This window comes from Struthio camelus, chromosome 22 (assembly GCF_040807025.1).
Source record: "Struthio camelus isolate bStrCam1 chromosome 22, bStrCam1.hap1, whole genome shotgun sequence".
Taxonomy (NCBI): Eukaryota; Metazoa; Chordata; class Aves; order Struthioniformes; family Struthionidae; genus Struthio; species Struthio camelus.
The window spans coordinates 8,358,923-8,379,136 of NC_090963.1; the positions used below are offsets into that span (position 1 = coordinate 8,358,923).

Here is a 20,214-nt window from a genome sequence, read left to right on the forward strand (position 1 = left end):
CGGCGCTGGAGGGCCGGCAGGGATCAGGCGTCCGCGGGGGAGAGACGTGCCTCACCGCTCTGGGCTTCCGGACGTCCTCCCTGCGTGGGTCGGAGCGCCCTGCGGGTGAGCGCCGAGGCGTCGAACCTCGCTAGCGCCTGCTGAAGGAGCCTCTCCGTCGGGACCCTTACGCGGCCGCGTCTCTCTCGTTCAGCTGGCGTCTGGTAGGCAGGAGAAGGAAGGGAGAGAGAAATTGAGCCCTCAGAAAAGGCTCTTAGAGATATTCATTCAAAATTCATAGGCACAAAATTGCAGTCTGCATGGATTTGTTTCCTTTTGGAAATTACAGGAAACTACAGGCACCAACAACTGTTATTCAAATAGCCACTTTAGATGATTAGGATGGCAGGAGGCTGTACTTGCACACGCAGACCCAATATAATGGGACGGGAGGCAGGGTGGGAAGGCGAGGCCGGGCGGAGGGAGGCTGAAGGAGCTTGTAAGCGTAACCAGGCGGCAGGGCAGCTCTGCGGGAGCGGGCACGGGGCCGAATCCTTCCCCGCTGCTGCGGTCTGCAGCGCGAGCGTCGTATCAGCCCCCCGGCGCCGGAGGCCCGGCGGGCTCGGCATGGCAAGGGAGAGCGCGGAGCTGGAGAGCGATTCCCGGAGGAGGCCCCTCGCCGCTCACCCCTCGTCAGCAGGAGGCCTGCGAGCAGACCGCGCGGTTCGCGGGCGCGAACACCGCCTGAGCGTCCCACGTCGTCCCTCCCGCGCGCCAACGAGGGCTGCCCTCCCTGCGCACGCGGCCCTCTCCCCCCCGCCGCTGCCCGCGCGCAGATGCCCTTGCTCATCTGCCCCAACCGCGTGCTCCCCATCCGCTACGCGCTTGCCTTCGTGCCCGCGCGCGGGCGTTCGTCATCCCGCCCACCCGCTGCCCTCCTTTCTCCGTCTGCCGCTATCCCTGGTCCTCTCAGGACCTGAATCAGACTGTGCAGTACCCTGGCAGTAGCGCTCCCCAGCCTGTAATAAATCCAGAAGGAAGGAAAGTTTTTGCCCACCCTGAATTTATTAAAACGAGAACCCAACAACAGCAACGCACCACACACACAGACCGAAACTCAGAGCAAATATCGTTTGGAGGATCAGCCTGAGGGTCAGCAACGAAACGCAGGCAACACCTCTGAGCCGCTGAAGGGTGGAAATTGTATAACGAAAATAGACTCTGCGGTATGTGCGGAGAGAAGGAGAGACTGCTAGCTTTTTATCTGCGGAGCTCTTTCTGCGCTGTTAAAACGTTTCGCTGGCCCACGCCGCAGCGAAGCTGGGCGGTGCAGGGCGTCCAAGAGCGTCTTGGCCTTGCTTCCTCGCCGCTCGGGGCAGCGCGTGCTGCTCAAAGCCCTCTCAGCTGAGCCGCCGCTGTCCCGAGGCGCGACCGCCCGCTCCATTAGGGAGCTGACTCATTTAGGGATCTGCAAAGCACTTGTTGACGCTGTGATGGGAAACGTGCAGAAACAAAATAGGAATAAAGAAGAAAGCAAGTCCCCACCTTCCTAGCCTCCCCCCGCACGCGTGCCCCTCTCCCTCCTGCATGTGGCCGGCTTCCAGCAACCTGCTGCATTTTCACGAGTTGCTCAAGGTGTTTGTAAATGTTTGTACACAGGCAGGCATCCCATCTGCGGGTGTGTTGGGCAAGCGTTGGCAGCCGCGAACGCGCTGCTTGGCAGGGTTTTAGCTGGAAGCGCCTGCAGCAAACGGTAGGCACAGCGTGAACCGCACAGCGCCAGGCACGCGGCGTCCAGGCCCTTGCTGCAGCTCTGCTCCCGAGCGCAGATCCTCCAGGGTCTTTAACGCGCCAGAGCAAGTCCTCGGATGCGAGAGCCTTTTTCTCCTCTTTTACACCTTCACCTGGCCGGGGGGGTCACAGGGGACTTTACAGGTCTATCGACATCTTCTCTGGGCTCAGCCTGGCAACCAAGTCTTGTTATAAAACGCCTGGATGAGGGAAAAGGATTTACGTGCACATCTTAGAAGTGAGAGAGCAGGAGGTCCTGAAGGGGCTTTCAAACGTAGGCAACTCGGGAAGGAGCTTTGGCTCCTCGCATGGCTAAGGAAACGATGGCCGGACCTAGGCTGTCTTGAAACATGGGCACTAATCAGATAAACCCCCCTGCTTCTCCCTCTGTGGCGCTTTTGGGGGTGACCTTGCGGGTTTGCTGGCCAGACCCAGGTGCTGATGAGTGGCTTTGCACACACTGGCTTCCGTTTCTATTCTTTTTAAGTGTTATTCTCTCATTTAGTAGTATTTTGCAAAACTTCACAAGCTTTAAGTCCCAAGACCTTTGCTAAGAAGCTGTTGATAAATCTGGAGCAGACCGCAGAAAAGCTTTAGTGCCATATTCTCTTTCTTTACACTGGAAAAGCTGCTTATCTGCTTCAGAGAATACAGGTCTTTCCTTCTTATCCGGGCTGAAATCTTATCTAAACTGGTTCAGGTGGCAAGGCTGCGAGAGGGAAATAATTAAGCAAGAGACAAGTGAAATGCTGACATTATTATTACTTAAATGGCCCAAACCTTTTACTTCTTTTTTTTTTTTAACTGCTGGTGACACATAACAAGGGAGAAATCTGTTTTTCCAGATTATCTTGCCTATTCACGCACGCAAACTTGCCCCCCCTCCTGCCCACCAAAATATAAATCTCGTTTAACTGGTTGCATTGGCAAGACAGAGAAATAATTAAGGCGAAGGTGGCTGAAATGTTGATGTTATTACTGTAATGCAGCAGCCTGTTTAGTTTCTTTGCCGATGAAATGCAACCAGGGGAAAATCAGTTTTAAAGATTACCTCCCAGAGATGCAAACTGAGGAGCGGAAACCATGTAGTCAGGAAGAAATGGTCTCAAACTAGGAAACATTTCAAAGTCTGTGACAGTCTCTTAGGGGCTTTTAAGACCACAATTTACCTTTTGACTGCATTCTATTTTCTCTGAAATCCTTTATTTCCCTCTTATTTATTGACTGGAGAGAGAGCACAAAGACGAGAAAGTGATTCTCCAGCCGCTGGTCTTAAAAATCCATAGAAGAAAATTATTCTCAAGAGGGTGGGATTTTTTTTTTTGTTGGGCTCTTTTTTTTTTTCTTTTTTAGCACTCTCTGTGAACCAGGGCTTAATTGAAGCTCTTTGCCTTAGAGGGGCCTCGAACTGGAAAGTATCAAGGTCAGTGCCGACTCGGAGTCAGATTACAGAGGTGGGAACTCGGGCGAAACGCGCCCGACATGTTGCTCTTCTGCAGAGAGCGGGTGTCGCTCCAAAGTCACGCGTGCATTGAATTTGTCAGGTCTCCCTTCATTCAAAGGCAGCGCTGCCGGGGAGTCCGCGGCTGAATTGCTGTGACGTGCTCTGGATGGGCTTGGTCTAAACTGGGAGACAGCGCTCCGAATTAGGAAGAGGCGAATCTCTGCTGCTGGAATTAACAGCTCTCCCGGTGCAGCGGCAGTAACGGATTGATGAGCCTCCGTGCCTTGCTTTGCGGTTCGTGCTGTTAACACGCACTTCTCTTCCGCCCGTACGCCTCTCCCCGTGGTAACTGAGTCACTCCTCTGCTGCCGGAGCGAGAGACAGCTGCGGGGGCTGCTCCCGGCTGTGCTCTTCGCCGCTGGCCGGGGAGGACGGTCCCTGCCCTCGGCTAGCGCGGCCAGCTGCCTGCCAGGCTCTCGGCGCAGGCGGGTCGGGAGGGAGAGGTGCAAGGCGCTGGCTCAGCAAGTTGGTCTTACAGGTTACCAACTTCGTCACCTGCGGAGAAGCTCTCCAGGGCTTTCGAAAGAAACGCCCGTCCTCGCCAAAGTCCACGGCCTGGTAATTGCCTTGGTTGGGCAGCGATGCCGCCCGTAGCCTCGCTGCTGCCCTTCCGCGATTGCTGGCCGGCGCAGCGCTCGGCGGCTGAGCAGCCGCTCTTTTCCACTCCGGAGGCAGCTGCGTTGGGAGGCAAAATGATCCTTTTGCGGTGCTCAGAGCGCTTTGTATGCAAATACCCCGCAAACGGTACCGCAGGATTTTTGCTGCCGGTGCACGGCTGTCCTTCACCCTCGCCTTCCCTGGGCTCTCCAAGGCCTCCACCTTCCTCTTAGGAGCGCGCGCATCTCCTGTCCTTGCCTCCCAGCCAGCTGGGCAGGCTTTAGCACAGAGCCTGGTCCCAGCCTTGCTCCCCCTTGGCCTTGCCCCTGCCCCAGGGACATCCTGCTCCCTCCGGCCCCCGCTTCTCGCGCGGCGGTTTCCCCCCGCCTCGCACGCGTGTGTCGCACGCACAGCTCGGTCCGCGGGTGATCCCTGCCAGGAACGATACTGAGACATGGAGAAAAAAATCATAAAGAAGTCCTGCAGTGTTGGCCTAGTTAAACCGTACCCAGCTGTGAGCTAACTCTGCTGCCCAAGTGAGCCCCCCCGAGACGTCTCTGCTCGGAAGGAAGTAACTAGATTAGAAAATAATGCATCAGCTTAGGCTAATATGGGTCAGAATTGGTGCAACCCAGTAATTAGAGCCCAGATATCAGAGACGAGATCCTTTTAGGCCATCCAGTCGGTCCTTCAGTTAGAGCAGGATTGTGTTGAATTACTCATATCGTAGCGTTTTGTCCTGCTTGGGGCACTGCAAGCGAGGCAGGAGAGCTGGAGGTGAGGCAGCTCTGGGCTTGCTGTCGGGGTACCAGCAGCAGAGCCCGCACAGCATCGCGGTGCCCGCCGAGGGTTAACTCACCCACAGAGCTCGCTCCCTCCGAGCTCTGTGCAGCCGGTACCTGACCAGCATAAATCCATCCCAGGTATCTCCTTTCAGCCCTGCCTTTGCAGAAATGAGGTGAGGAAGGGCATTCCCTCAGTCCATTTTGGGAGGCGGGCGGTTTTCCCAGACGCTCGTTTTAAATCCTGCCGTGTCTTGATTCCCCCCTGTCCCTTAGCTAGCTTTCCCCGCTGTGTCGCTCTCACCAGTGCCTCCAAGTCCGTGCTTCATCCCTGCATGTCTGGGGGCTTTGTTACCACGACCTCCCAAATCTCCCCTCTGCCCTGTGAGATACTTTTAGCTCTTTTCATCTTCCCTCGTCAGTCAGTTCGTGCAGCCTCCTAACGCTATTTGGTTGCTCTCGTCTGAACCTTTGCACGCTTGTTGATACCTTTCTGCTTAGTTTCCGAAGCGGCGCTAGAAAAGATCTGTGCAGAGCCAGAGGCCGGCTGCCCTGCCCTGCAGCAAAGTCATGCTTGACCATGCTGCAAAGGTCGAGCCGTACGTCCCCTCCTTCCTTCCTCCGAAGCGCTTTGGGTTACGCGGCGGCCTTGGCTGGGCTCCCGGCCGTGCCAGCGCTCTCCTCGCTCCCCGCTGAGGCACAGGCACCTGCAAGGGTGGCTGCAGCGGTGGGAAGGACCTGGAGTGCCCAGTGCTTTGGGCGATGCTCCTGGGAGGGCTGGAAAAGGGGCTACAGCCTTGTAAAACCTCCCGTTAGATCTGGAGCAATGATTTCCTTGCGGAGCCTCATCAGACCAGGCTGCTTCACCGTCTGGCTGCCTGGTCCTTGGCAGTTTTCTGGGTCTGCTCCCCAGGCATGACTTGGAGTAGCTTTGCTTCCTAGCACTGTTCAAAGATACCTTTGACTGGTGCGCACGGAACAAGAGGGATGGAGAAATAAAATTGCAGGGGTCTGACAAGTTTCCTTTTTGGCATGAAGGGTTTTGCTGCCGTTGAAACGGGGGAAGACTGATTTGGGCAGGATTTTCACCAGAGTGGAACCTTTTCTTTCGAGCCCGCCTTTTGTGAAAATTGCCGCGCTGGGTGGTCATGCACCCGTTGGCCTCCCTGGGCTGAGGCATCTCCCGCGCTGCGTTGCGGTGTCTCCAGTGGTGCGGTATGTTGTCCTTCAGGGGCTGGGAGTCTGGGAGAAAGAGCGTCTCTGAGGCTGTGGGTTAAAGCGGTGGGGAGGGCAGGGGTCCTCCGCCCCCTGCAAAGCGCAGCGCTGAGCTGCCTCTCTCCTGGCCAGCCCTGGCAGAGGACACCCGGCTTCGCCTGCGCCTCCATTGCTGCGGTGAGAGCACCCTCTCCTGTCTCAGCGTATTTCACTGCATTTTCTCAGCTTGCTTCTCTCTCGCACGGAAAACCAGTACTGAGGCTGTCCCGCACGTACCGGGATCCTCTGCGGCGTGAGCATGCCCGTCCTGGGAGCTGGACGCCAGGGACGACATCTGCTGCCTCCACCTCCCTTTCCCCTCGTCGAGTGCGAGAGGCCCTTGGCGCAAGCGGTGTTTGAAGACGGGGGGGCTCTGCAGCCCTGCTGACACCTTAGCCCGGCACGGCAACAGTGTGCAATCCAGCGTGCTCCTTGCAATGGCACTAAAAGACTATTAGGAGGACTATGGGAATATTTAACTAAAAACAATTTCTAAGAGAGATCCGTTATAATTACTAATTAGATCTGGTTATAATTATCTCTCTTTGCAATCCCATACCTGACACAGAAAGCTCCAGTTCCTCCTAACAATTAACAGAGAAAGTCTTTTATGATACACTGGGTGATTACATTGCAATTGCAGCCTCTGTGGCAAATTCTGACTTATTAAAGAAGGGCTGATATTTACAGAAGAACATTGTGATCAAATTAGGCTAGAATTAACTGGAGTAAATTAAGAATAGCAGGTTTTTCATCTGCGTCCCTTTCTTTTTTGCCACAGCGTTGCCTCTGGGTTCGTTCTTAATGCGTTGCATTGATTGTGTTACTTGCCCGGACAAAAAGATGCAGAAAGCGGTGGCAAACCATTTCTCAGCTCTGATTTGCCTCTGTGTAGCCGGTCACATCAGCATTCACCTTGCACTCGCGTGCACTTCTCTAGTCCATCTTCTCCTGCTACCGAGCAGCTCTTACAGCGCAGCGCCACAAAACCATCAGGACCCATCGGAAGCCTTTCTCCTGGCCGTTGAATCTCCGACATTTGCAGACCCCCAACTTTAATAAACTTATTAAAGGCTCTGCCTGCAATTCTCTGTTGCACGGAAAGCTGGCTCAAAGCTGGCTCCTCACGTGCTTTATTTAGTGCCTAGGATTTCTCCTAACAGTATCAAGAGAGGTGGATTTCCCCCAGTGCAACTAAGACGAAAAATCACTTGTACTTAAGGTGCTCCTTAAGTCAGAAGTTAAGCCACCTGCTCAGAGTTAGGAAGAATTAAGCCACCTGCTCAGAGTTAGGAAGAATCGCGCAATGAGAAATCAGGAGATCATATAAGCAAGGAGCTGGGTACTCACTGCAAAATAATCATTAGGTGATTTGAGGCCTTTTTATTTTTTTCACCAGGGACTGAATTATTGGTGACCAGAATGTGAATGTTCTGGGAGTGTGAACACAATAAATATCGGGCAAATAGTTGATGCAGATAAACTTCTGGCTATAGCAGCACGTGCTGGGTCACATGAACTGTGGCTTTGCTTCTGCTCCTGCGTGGGAGGCTGAATCATTCTACATAATAGTGTAGCAGAAGGTGGCTGAGGTAATGAATAATACAGTCTCTGGCCCAAGTTGTTGGATAAATTATCCTTCCAGTTAAAACTCATGAATTTGACACGCTTTGCAAATTGCATCTTATTATGGATTCACCAACTTCTCCACCTTACCTGATTGCCTCATCTATAATCCGTCAGATCAAAGAGTTGCACTGAACATGTGTCCGTTATTGTATCTTTAGCAGTCCTGGATTTTTCCCTAATCCTGGAGCCGCACCCCAGTTCTTCGGGTTTGAGGCCACCTGGCCGGTGCCTGGAGGCTGACCCTCCCTCCTGGGAACTCCACTTTGAACTTTAATTCCCATTCTGCCAGGCAGAGGACGCGCCAGCTCACACACCAGCTCCGCTGCCGTGGTTCCCGAAGGAAGTCAGCCCCTCGGCAGAGGAAAGGCTTTATTTTATTCCCAGGCAGCGGCATGCGGGGAGATGCAGGGGCAGCCGAGTGACCGTCCTGCACTGAGCGCTGGGCAGGTCCGTCCGTCTGCACAGCGCTGGCTCCGGGAGGCCTGCCCTGGTGAGCAGCCTTGCCGTGACCAACCGGGTGTGTGAGTGTGACCCTGCTTCCGTGTTTCTGCTTAGTTCCTATGGGACCGTTGTCCCCTAGATGCGCCAGAACAGGCGTGAGTACAGCGACTGGTGGCACTCCCGGTGGTTGAGGGGGATGGAAACAGGACATGCTCTGGACAGGTGTTTGAGATGATGCTTTTTAAAGATGCAGTGGTTGAAATGAAAGCCTTTGCAGCAAACAGATCAAAACATTCTCTTCCTCCTTTGTTTTAGTGGGAGGAGCTCAAATGATGTTTTGGTAAGGTTTTAGTTATGGCTTTGTTGTCTTTTTGCTTCCACTTTTTTCCACTAGAGAGGAAGAAAGGAGAGATGTCTTACTGGAATAGGTGGGTGGAAATGAGGCAAAAAGCCTTCCTCTTTTTCAGTTTTTGTATCATTGGAAGACTGAAAAATTCCATTTTGTCTGCACAAAATGAAATGCTGAAGTTTATTGTCCTTTCTAGAGAAGCATAACATGTCCTGATGAGCTCTTTTGCCTGCTTTTTTGAATGTCTGTAGAGTTCGCAGTGAACTAGGATTATTGCCCACCGTTCGTAGGACGATAGGACAGCAGGGCTGGAAGGGCTGTTGGGAAGACGCGAAATCCACAGCGCAATTGTGCACATACATGTTTTGGCAACCCTGCCTTGAGAGGATACTGTGAATAAAAAGCAAATAAGACCCGCTTTTGAAAGCGTGCCTTCCCTCAAGCCACGATATGGGTTTACAGGAGCCCACACCAATCATCAGGCTGCAATTGCCTTTGAAGCAAAGCAAGCCCCAGCCAAGAGGCTGAACCTCTGGGAAATGGCTTTGAAGGGTTACTGCAGCAGATGAGCGAGCTGGTTCCTTCCTTTGCCCCCTAGTTGCACATGTGGAAAAGAACAGACACTAAAGCAAATGTCCCCTCCAGGTACCAAAGCAAACAGCCCTTTGGCACTCAGGCAGTGTCGGCCCCTCTGTAGAAAGGGAGCTTGCAGAGACTAATGCTTTCGCTGGTGGCGGCCCCTTGTTCCTGCTTTTCGATGGTCACGTTAGCAGGTTTTCTTCCTGGAAAGCCTAACTTGGAGAATCAGAGAAGGAAAACGAGCATTCACAATTCACATCACACCTGAATATTGGCAAGACATGCGAATTATCCACCTGCATCACATGGGCTAGAATGAGATGTCTTTATTGAGTGGTACCTTATTCCTTGAGCAGCCTCATTGCAATGAAGGGGTAAATTAGCCATGCTTTTTGCTTCGGGGACAATTCTTTGGTGCAAATTGTTTTCAGAAACGGGCCAGAATTTTTTTATTTCCAAAAAGCACAGTTCCTGTTTGAACGCAGGGGGTTGCTGGGGGGAGAAAGCCGTCTCGAGTCACGTTTCTGAACCAGTCCTTATCATTCCAGGCACTGCGATCAATAGCAAGAGAAACCAGACCCCCTCCAAACCTGTCAGAGCCGAATCTCCAAGTGAAGTTTTCCCAGATCCCCCTCCCCTGTTTCCCAGCCTGCCTTTGCGTCGCTGTGATAGAGCAAAGAGTTAATTGGATTGGTAGAAATAGGCCGAGGGCAGAGGCAGCAGCATCCCTTCCTCCATTGTAATGAGTCATATGTTTTCTTAACGCGTTCCTGCTCCTTTTGCCGCTGTCCTGACCTCTCCGCATTGCTGAACGCCCTGTTCCTGGTTAGGATCTCCAGCCAGTCTTTGTAGTGCATTGTCAGCCCTAATTGCTTTCTGCTTGGGCCTGTAACACGTTCAGTTCAGCAAGGCTGCAAGAACAGAGCAAAGGAGGACAGAGGAATCAGCGTATTAATCCCTGGCTTTTTACAATGCTCACGGTGCTGGGCACCCCTACAGAGTTCACTGACACTCAGCCACTCCTTTCAAACAGTTGGGAATGGTTCATCTGCCCGAATGGAGAAAACAGCACGGATCTGTCAGGAAATGCCAGTGCCTTTCTATTCGGGATCCGAGACCATGATTTAGTTGGAGACAAGCAGCCAGAGACATGATTACAAGCCAATTACTGACGTGTGTGGGGTGGTGGTGGCAAATTGCAATATCACGCTGTGGTCCTAATCCGCTTGGGTGAGTCCCCGCAGAGGGGCTGGTAGGGCCCCACGGAAACCGCAGGGATGACACGGGGAGGCTGTGGCCTGTCTGGGCTGAGAGCTCACGGGTGGGAGCGGGACACTCATGAGGGACCTGCAGAAGGAGCTTGTGCATTTGCAAGAAATTTGGACAGAAGCTTAGAGCATGCACCGGCGTTTTGCATTCCCGGAAAGCCAAAACCCAGCAGGGAGCACATCTGGGCTAGCTTGGGGTTGGATCCAGGCCAACAAAGGTGATGAGCCGCTTTATTCTTGTTGAAATATTTAAATCCATTATTGTTTCAGCGAGAGTGAAGGACGTGAATGCCATTGTGAATTTGGAGGAAACTGTCCTATTTGGGGTAGTTTTTGTGCTGAGCCTGTTCAGTCCACGGCATAAAAGAGAGGTAGGAGCTTGCCTACGTTTATATTCACGCAGAAGTCACTGTGTTTCATGTTCCTCTCAGCGCTCAGCATACAGAGGGAGCGAGCCCGTTCTCTTCTCGAGCTTGTCTCTGCGCTGCAAGCTGTCACGGTGCTTGTTTTAGCCCTGGAGGTCTGCTGTTTAGTGACCCAACATCAGGGCTAAGATGGCAGCTGTCACTTGCTAATATCTCTCCAGCACGTAAAGGTAGCACCCGTTGCCACGCTGTCAGCGTGGTCCAAATATGTGTCCGTAGGTTACGTGCGACTCAGACGACGAGTCCTTCATTTCCTGGCTCTGACAGGTCAGCTCTGCTTGCAGGAGCTATCGAAACTGGTAGCATAGCCCTGCCTGACTGCCCATGGCTCTTCAAAGAGCTGTGCTCTCCAAAAACCAAAGGGCAATGTCCAAAATTTCTTGTGCAGACTTGGCATTTCTTCACTTGCCTGGCTCAAAATGGTGTGAACGTGTCAAGTAGTTACTCGGCTCCTTCAGCTGCGCTCCTGCATTGACTGGAGCTGCGTTACTGGCCATGGGCACTGGCCACGGGGCGCCTGCCCAGGGCGGGGTGCACTGGGGAGAGCAGGCGTGATGAATGCAGGGTTCGTACCGACAGCCCCGTCAGCCCTGCGTCGGTGATTGCATCAAGGGCAGGGATGTGCCCCTGATGGGCAAAGAGTGAGAGCGCACCCCGGCCTAGAGCTGGGCCGTCCAAAATGAAAAACTCTTGTGTTTTACCTTCACAAACAATCCCCAAACAGACTCTGATGCAAGTACGCGTTTGCAGATGTGTATGACCCTTTTTATTTGAGGCTAGGCCTTGTTTGTGGAGCTGCTACTTCTAGGCACCGGGATGAATGCCATTGCCAGGGAGTCTTAGAAACAGCTGTGGTGCACAAGAGGCACTCCAGCCTCAGAAGTCAGGTCCCCAAAGCCTTGGGATTGCATGAAGTGAGGGACTTTCTAGGGAAAATAAAAAAGCTTTGCCTCTGTTACTGGTGGAGCGTCCCAGGGTCACGTTCTGAAGCTGAACGCGGCGTCTGAAACGTGTTGTCTTTTTTTCGATGAAAGCGCCAACTCTCTTGTGTTCAAACGGATTTAGGATCTGAGCTGTGAGAGAAGCAAGAAACGATGTGACGAGCATGGTACAGTTGCTGTGTATTTGGTAACACTGAACGAGTTAGCTGGCAGATGTTCGCTGCCTATCCTTTCCACCCTGCAGAAGCTAAGCAAGGTGTTTTGTCTCTCAAGAGCAACAGCAGACCCTTCTAAGTTCTCCTGCCAGTGCCGATAAACCCCATTTCTGGGAAGGGTATGATTTGCCAGCCAGGCAGCTCTGCCCTGCACTCGCCGACCTCTCTCTGGAGCAGGAAGCAGAGCTTGAGGCAGAGGGGCAGCTATTTGAGGTTGTTTTGTCCAAACTGCAATGTCCAGCACGTGCCAGGTGCCACCGTCCTGGGACCAGCATGGGGCTCATGCCCGCAGGCATGCCTGTGTTAAGAGTCAAGCCATCTTCCCCTCTGCAGCCCTTTCCCTTCCATCTCTCCTTCATCGATCCCCCTCCTCTGGGGTCAACATGAGCTTAATGAGAAAGCAGCAGATGTGCCTTTGATTTCAATTGACTCAAGACTTTAACCTAATGCAAATTGTATTTTGCATCCAGCTGTAACGAGGCAAATGCCACTGAGCTCACACCCAGCTGCGGTGGGTGTAGGAAACTGCCCAGCAGTGAAATATTTCCTGAATCGAGCCAGTGGCACTGAACGGCCAAGTTTTTGTGGAATTGGGGCTACCTGAGCAGCTCTGCAGTGCCAGGTATGGTTTGCATCCCTCTGACAGCCCAGGCCTTCTGGCTATCCTGATCACCGTTCCTTCTTCCAAGCTGGAGAACAAAAGGCAGCAAGTATCTAGCTAGGAGTGAGCTTTCAGCATCCTGTACCAGTTCCTAAAAGGTGTAAACAGCCAGTGTTTCCAGGAGGCAATCTGGGGTGAGTCCCATGATCTCTCTGTGTTTGCAGACTCCACGTATATCACAGGCCTGACGGTAGCAGCTTACTTCTGAAAGCATCCTGGGGCCTCCCCGTGAGCTTACCTGTAGCAGGTCTTGCTGTGGATTCATTCCTGCCATCGCTTAATGGTTCGCTTAAAATATGAGCAGACAGAGGCACGAGAGCAGCTCTGCCCTGACTCAGGCTGGGCAAAAAGCCTCTCCAAGCAGCTCCCGCACGCTGACACGGCAGCAGTCGTATCTGCAAGAGTTTCTGCCTGGATGAAATTGTTTTTTGTATTTTGGAGGATCTCACAAAATGGAGTAATAATTGAGAAGGAGAACAGTCGATAGCAAGTAATTCATCTGCCAGATTTAGCTTCACTTTTCCCTCTAGGATTTGCAGCAAGCCAACTGCGATTTCCTCGACCTTATCTCCTCTCTGAGTGGGTAAACAACAAACAAACAAACTCTTTTGTGGCTGGCTGGAGCGGGTTGAAGATATTCACAAGTGGAGCTGTTTTGTTTGTCACCAGATAGGAAAGCTGGGGCTGTCTCCTCTCCCTTGCAGGGGTGTCCGGGTCCTCGAGCGTTTGCCCCCTGAATTCCTCCGCGTGCAGACGTAGCTTCTGCTCGCCACTCTGTGACCGCCGTCCCTCTTTTGGGGGGGTGCAGGCTGTACGACAGTGCAGATCGCTAGTGCCCCCTGCCCGCCTGCACTGCGAACTCGGCGGGCTCTGAGCGCAGGGAGAGCAGCCCAAGCCCGCTCCTGCCACCAGGTCGGGAGCACCCTCCGCCCCTGCTGTGTTAGCTCAACATCTTGCCGTCTCCTCAAGGACTTTGTACCATTCCCCAGGACCAAAGGTCTTCGGTGTGGGAGTTACGAACCCAGGGAAACCACAAGGGCCTCTCCAAGTCTTCACTTTCTTAGGAAAGGGATCCAACCTCTCTTCCACCTAACGTGCACATGTGTCCTGGCAGAGCCAGGGACACCGGCTGCAGCCATCCCAAACTGCCCTTTGCCTCTTCCCAGGTACTTTCCAGGCCGTTCGTTAACGGCAGTCTGTCCGCCGTCAAAAGAAACAGCGCTAGAGGCTGTGAGATATGTTAGCTGGCGTGTCTCGCAGGCCGCGTGCGTGGGAACCCCTGGCCCCAAGTCCTGCCGTGCTGTTACGTCTCCCTCGGCAAGGCCGTCACGGCGCGAGGGTGGGAAGGAGCCTGGAGGGAAGGGAACCGTAACTCCCTGGAAAAAAGCACCCCAAAACTCGCCGAAGGCGCACGGAGCGGGAGGAAGGAGCCTGAAAGTCGGGCAGCCCCTCGGAAGCGGAGCCTCTCTGCCGCTCAGCCTCGTCGCGGACGGTCACCCCTGACCCAGGGCGGAAATGTCCTGGCACCATTAGCCCACGCCGGAGACGGAGCCAGAGAGAAGGAGGGCGAGACTGCCCTGTGCGCCGCACAGTTCGCTAAGAGTAAAAATAATTACCCAGAGCGTCTCAGGGATGACAGGCAGGTGCCGGGGGGCTGGGAGTTCCCCTGATGTGCCATGCTAGCCCCCCGCGCTCCGGAAGCACAGGAGGCCCTGCGCGGCGAGACGCTTGGGTGTCCCCGGCAGCCACCTTGCGTGGGGCCAGGCTCGGCGGAAGGGAGCTGCGCCGTGCCCTCCCGCCCCTCGCTGTGCCTTCCTACGGGGCCCGGCCGCATCTCCAGAGGCTGCTTGAGCCGGGAAGGGACCGTGGCCGGGGCAAACGTGGCTCTGGGTTGTGCATGGCAACTGGGAAGGGCAGCTAGAGAAGTGGATGGCCCCTAGGGCCAGGGCCGCGTGCTTGTGGCGCGAGCTGTGAAATCCTCGGCAGCTGCAGGACAAGAGCAGCGAGGGCTTGCGCTGCAGCGGAGAGGCTGCTTGCCGACCGGCCGGGTCCGGGAGCGCAGCGGGTCCCAGCTGCGCAAGGGCACGCCGGCTTTGGGGGTCTCCTTTCTGGCAGGGGACGGGACTTCGCTCCGGCTCCCACTGCGCTCCCGCTGTCTCTTCCCTCCCCAACCGTCCCCATGCCCTTCCGATCCGCCGCTCTACTTTTGAACCTCCTGAATTTTCCAGTTAATTATTAGACTGGCTAAATTGCGCCGTCTGCCCTCGCCGCAGCCGTCATTAATAAGGCAGGGGCTGGGGGACGGGGCTGGCAGCCGGCTGCTCGTCGGCAGAGAGGCGGTACGGGGAGAGCAGAGGCCCCCGCCGCGGGCGGCAGGGCTGCAGCCCCCGGCCACCCGGGGGGGGGGCTTCCCGGGTCCCCTTGCCACGTGGCCTCGCAGGCGCCCAGCCGACGTCTCTTTGCTCCCTGCTGATTTCGCCACCTTTTTGGGCGCCCCTTTCCCTGCCTGCCCTGCCTCCGAATGGCCGTCCCGTCTCCGTGCCCGTTAGGACACGGCTGTTCCCCGGACGAAGGGTTCGTGAAGTCGCCGAGTCCGTGGCTTTCCAGCTCAGCCCTCTGTGGGCCAATGTAGCGCTGAATGGCTTTTGTTCAGGAGCCGTTGAATTCACCTGGAGTCGTCCGCTGCGTGCGTCAGCGATGGCAAACAGCTTTGGCTGGAAGAGAATAGCTGAGGGATTTGCTTTCCTGAAAGCGTTCACCCGTTTCACATGAGCTTTTCGGAAATGAACGGTTAGGCGTGGGAAAAAGCGCAACGTTTGTTTCGACACGTTCCAAACATCCCTTTTTGTTCTAAATCAGCCCTTTTTGTTTAACAGAATTGGCCTAAATTTCTAAGAAGCTTTGAAATAACCAGAAGGGAAAGCAAGACATTTCCTGTCAGGTGCAATGAAACCTTTCAAGCTGATTGAAAACAAACATTTTCACCTTTTAGTTCCCCCGGCAAAAAAAAAAAAAAACCTCTCCCACGTTCCCTTTCCGTTCAGCGCAGCCTCAACTTCTTTCTTGACTTCTCCTTTCCGCCGCTGAGCAAAACCGCGACAAGACCCCCTTCCCCACCTCGCCCCCCCGCCGCCGCCGCTCCCCCCGAATTTTTTTCCCCGTCACCCGGCCCCGGCCGAGCATGAGGAGCCCAAGTGATTAAAACCTTCGAAGGCAGGAGAGGGACTTTGATGGATGCTCTTGGTAACGCCGGTAGCATCTCTATCTGCACGTCCTGCCGGGGAGATCCATCTTCCGCCGGGCAGGAGGTGTTGCAGCGCGGCGCGGGGGCTCCCGGCAGCCCCGCGGCCCGCGCCCGCCGCAGGGGTAGCGCCCGAAGCGGCGCCGCCGGGACACGCCGAGCATTTTAAGCAGCGGGGGGGGTGGGGGGAGGCCGGGAGGGAGGCAGGCTCGGCCCTCCCTGCAGCAAGGAGGTGGCCCGCGGGTGCCTTACCGAAAGCAGGGCTTGTGGGGTGCCGGCTCTTCTGCGGAGCGTGCCAGGGCCCGGCGCTGCGGGGGCGGAAGCGGGAGGCGAGAGGAGGCAGCAAAGCAAGCGGCATGTGTCAGCCTGCCGGCAGGCCCCGCAGGCGCTGGGGTCCTGCTTCCCCCCTCCAAGCAGGCTCCCGCCAGCGGTGCGCCCGGCCGCGGGGCTGGGGGCGCTGGGAGGACAGGCACCGTGGCACACAGCCTGCCCTCTCCCCGTTTCTCCCCAGCTCTGGGCCAGATGGAAATCCTTCTCCGGGGCCGGCCGGGCGGTTTTGACCTCCCCGAGAGCCCAAATGGCATCCCGCTGGGTTGACTGTTCAGACAGCCCCGACGGCCCGAAGTCCCCGCAGCCGTGCTCCTCGGCAGCAGCCACCGCCTTGCGCTGGGCACGGCTGTGGGCTCCATTTCCCAGTTAGCGCTTGTCTCCCAACCCTCCGGCTCGGTGCTGGGCAACCCTCCCTCCCTGGGAACGACTGTTGCCACCTCTGCCGTTCCCCTGCCAGGAAAAATAGCCACAGCGAAAGGTCCCCAGGCGACACCTGTGGCTGCTATCGCTGTCTTCGGCCATGGCGGGAGGAGAGCCGGATCAGCTCGGGGACGGAGGGGCCCGGGTGCCGGAGCATCCTGCAAGGCTCACCTCCGGCTCCGACACAGGCCAGCAGTTAATTCCCCTGGGGAATTAAAAGCCGATACACCCTAAACACAAACAGCATCACCTGCCAGCTTGTCCTGATGCCTCCAGGACTTCCTTGCTGGGGCTGACGGGTCATTCCTGCTTGACACAGGCTTGGTGAGTACGTACCTGGCACGGAGGGAGCGGAGATGCAGTTAGCAAAGCCCGTGGCTGCGTTGCTTTGGGAAGGCAGTATCGTGCGATAGATAGACACATCTTTGGTCTAAGGAGGAGAACAGACTGTGGGGAGTTGCTGCTTTTCAGCCCATGATGTTTTAGGGATGTTATGGGGAGAAAGGATATCTAGAACTGCAAAAAAAAAAAAGAGAGAGAGAGAGAGAAAAGAAAATGCAAGTATTTCCACTCTGCTGCGCTGCCGCAATAACTCTTGGGAGTCGTCATTCAGATTCGTTGCCCTCCTCATCTGTTCCCTCACCTCGGCTCCCCGGTCAGAGCAAACCTTCGCGGACACGTTGTCGCCCCGACTCGGGAGGAGGAAAGGGGTTTGCCAGGCTCCCTGACCGGAACGTCTCCCTGGCTGACGTGGCTTTCTGCTAGTGAGGTTTTAATTAAAAAATAATAAAATTCCCCTGGGGCACACGTTTTGCCTGAAGCGCTTAAACAGTCAAAAAAAAAAATCAATAACCTATTTAATAATAATAATAAAAAAAAAAAAGCAGGGACAGATTTTGGATGAGCCGGAGGTAGATTTTGGTGAGCCGTGGAGGGAGCGGGAGCGGTGCCGGCAGGCGGCTCCCAAGGAGGCCCCGGCGAGCCCCGCTGACTCCCGCTGCGCCTGCAGACCTCCCAGGGAGTAACTGCAAACAGAGGAAATGTCATGTCCTGCCGTGAGCAGAGGACTCCGGTACTTAATGAATTATATATCCTCACCTCAGTGAGCCTAGGAGCACCTTTCGCATCTTGATATTTTGCTATTAACAGTTGTTGAGCTGTAAACTGCTCGTAAAGAGAGCACCTTTCAGAACCAATTTATCAGGGGTTGATAGGAAACCATAACGTAACTATTTTCTTCCGTGAGTGTCAGGGTGCGGCTGGCATGATGTGCTGGGAGGAGATTTTTGTGCTGCAGCGAGGATGCAATTAGCTCAACCCTACTGTATTCTGCAGTTGCTTTAGCTCAGCTTGTTCTGTTATCTCTTCCTTCACAGACTCTGCGGTCCCTTTTCTCTTTCCTGTCTGCCTTTCATCTCCTATTTCTTTTATCGTTGTCACTGTTTTTATAGGGCTAAAGCCCCGAGGGTCTGCCCATGGCCTTGTCCCTGCGTCCCTCAGAGCGTGCGAGCTCTCTTTGGGCTCCTCTCAGAGAAACCCACGTGCAAAAGCACCAAGATGTAGCAAAATAATGACCAAGGATCTCACGATCCTTTTGTTTTGTTTTTAAGCAGATATCAGGAAGAGCTGCCATTGCAACCCTTCTTTCTACTACCGTATCATTTGCAAGCTCTCATTGCAAGCTATATTAATGGGTCTGGCTACACGGGGATGTGTTCAAAGAAGGGACCTGGGAATGAGGAGTCGCCTGGGGGAATTGTCTCTGAGGGGAGATGTAAAGATTTGGATAATTTATCCTAAAAAGAGGATCTGCCAAAGGTTTGTGTGAGGATGAGTGATCTTGAGAAAGGAGAGCCGGAACATCTCTCCACCTCCAGTTATAACGCAGGGCAGGAGGGCGGACAAGGGCATTCAAAGTTTGTGCCTTTGAGACTGAACCTTCTCCATGTAGCGTGCAACTGAGCTGCAGCGCGGACTGTCACTGCCTGATAACGGGATTCAGAACGGGCCTGGACATGTGTCAATGTTGGGAACATTGTGATTGATCGTGGTACGTTCTGGAAGGGCTGTTTTGGTTTCCTTCAAAACATCTGGCCCTGGCCAGTGTCAGAGATAAGGCATTGCAGCACATTGATCAGACCTCATCTGATAGTTCCTCTCTTCATCCATAATGATTTTGCTCTGCCCTTATTACCTACATGGCTGAAGGACAGAAACATAGCTAGATCTAAATGTGTGTTACACTGGGGTGTACAAGCTTAGCTTTGAGGCTAGCTCGTGACAAAACTGAAATCAGTCCCCACTGGGGGGATTTTGGAGTATGCGGCTGGCAGGGTCCACCACCCTGTGAGACCTCCACCACCTCAGGAAACACCTGAGCCATACCAGAGGCAACCACCCTTTCCGCTTGACCGCAGCTAAAATCAGCCTAGCAGCATAGATCTGAGCGGTGATGTCTGCCGAGTGTACAACTTACATGACTTAGGGATGCACGTCCCTGGAATCTGGCAGGTTTCAGTTCATGCCCCATTTGGGACCCACCATTGTAGGATTATGTCAGGTTGCAATTACACTTTTGCACCACAAAATCTGCAGTAGGGCTAACTTAGCGGCCTGTTAACACGGTGAGCTGGAGGGTTCCTGCTGTCCTGCGGTGTTAAATGGCACAGAAAGCGGTGACTCCGTGGATGATGATTAGTTGGGAGTAGTGTTAGTACCTTCTCCCACAAGGCAGCAGATCCTCTCAGCGCACAAAGCGCCAGCCGAAGAGGATTTCAGGCATGGGAGGCAGCCAGAGCGATGGGGCCTGGGCCAACCGGTGGCTTTGGTCGCACGGCTGCACCTTAGCAGAGCTGCGCTGCTACATCGTGGAGAAAAGAGCCTTGCGCCCTAGAGGTGCTGCGTAACAGACTTGGGCCAGTCGTGTAAGTCGAGGATCCCAGGGGTTTCTAACCTGCTGCCTGTCGCATGCTGGATGCCCCAGCGATTGGGAGTCCAGATGCTTTGCGTGGCCACAGCACCGCGGAGACGGGAGTGAAGAATAGAGCTGACAGATCTGGGACATGGCAGGAGATTAGCCTGTTTCTAAGTCCTTAATTTAGTACTGATGGTGTCTTAGACCCGAGAGGGTTCAGCTGGTACCCAGATCAAAGCACGCTACTCTCAGCTAGCCCACGTGCATACCGTCCTCGTCCTAGCGCTTCCAAAAGACAGCCACTAAGCAGCGTATCTTCATTTCCCCAAGGCGTTTCCCTAGCGTGAGCCCTGGATTCCTCAGCAGCAGCAAAGCCATAGATCCGAGTGGGAATCTCCCTGGCCCACAAAAGCACAAGTAACTCAGCCTGCGCAAGGCAGCAGATTCTTTTTTTGGTGCAGAGCATCCTTCTCCCTCCCAGCCTGAATAAAACACAAAGAGGGTAAATTCGGACAGGATGTGGTCAAAAGGGCCTGACCTACAGCCGGTTCTTCAGAGATGTAGGACCATATTAGTCTTAAAATTGGTGTTTCTTGCATGGCAGAGGAATGCCGAACAAGGTGCGCAGTCCCTTCCCACCTAAGAAAAAAGTATCTCCAAGGAAAGGAGATTTGCAGTTGTTGAACTGCGCAGAGGAGTATTGCCCTGGCCTGGGCTGATAGATGTTCAAAATGGATAGATCAGACATGGCTACGCTTTATTTTCAACAGGCACAACATAGAGACGAGCTGTAGGCAGGACCCCAGATCCAAACTTTGCAGCTGTCCTTATCTAATTCCACATGAGTACATGTCCAGCACAGATACCCATGCTGTAAGGTCCTTTGCAGCCTTT

At 54.4% G+C, this 20,214-nt stretch overlaps 1 protein-coding gene and 1 long non-coding RNA gene across 14 annotated transcripts in view; one reads left to right on the plus strand and one right to left on the minus strand.

The window, feature by feature from the left end:
• The window catches only part of KIRREL3 (kirre like nephrin family adhesion molecule 3), a 385,983-nt gene that overhangs the window by 284,748 nt on the left and 81,021 nt on the right, over positions 1–20,214 (plus strand). Inside the window, exon 1 of one of the 12 annotated variants that reach the window (XM_068916754.1) lies at positions 16,710–16,730. The exons of the other annotated variants lie outside the window; for them this stretch is intronic. The gene's annotated coding sequence lies outside the window, so the exon portion shown is untranslated. Of the gene's footprint in view, positions 1–16,709; positions 16,731–20,214 lie in introns of those variants that run through there. 12 annotated transcript variants of the gene reach the window in all.
• LOC138061907 (uncharacterized) lies at positions 12,415–16,708 on the minus strand. Of its 2 annotated transcripts, none has more exons than XR_011135909.1 (2): positions 15,909–16,708; positions 12,415–15,129 (listed from the first exon to the last, which is right to left on the minus strand). It is a non-coding gene; the product is annotated as an uncharacterized lncRNA (long non-coding RNA). The 2 variants fall into 2 exon arrangements; XR_011135910.1 differs by lacking the exon at positions 15,909–16,708 and adding an exon at positions 15,621–15,885.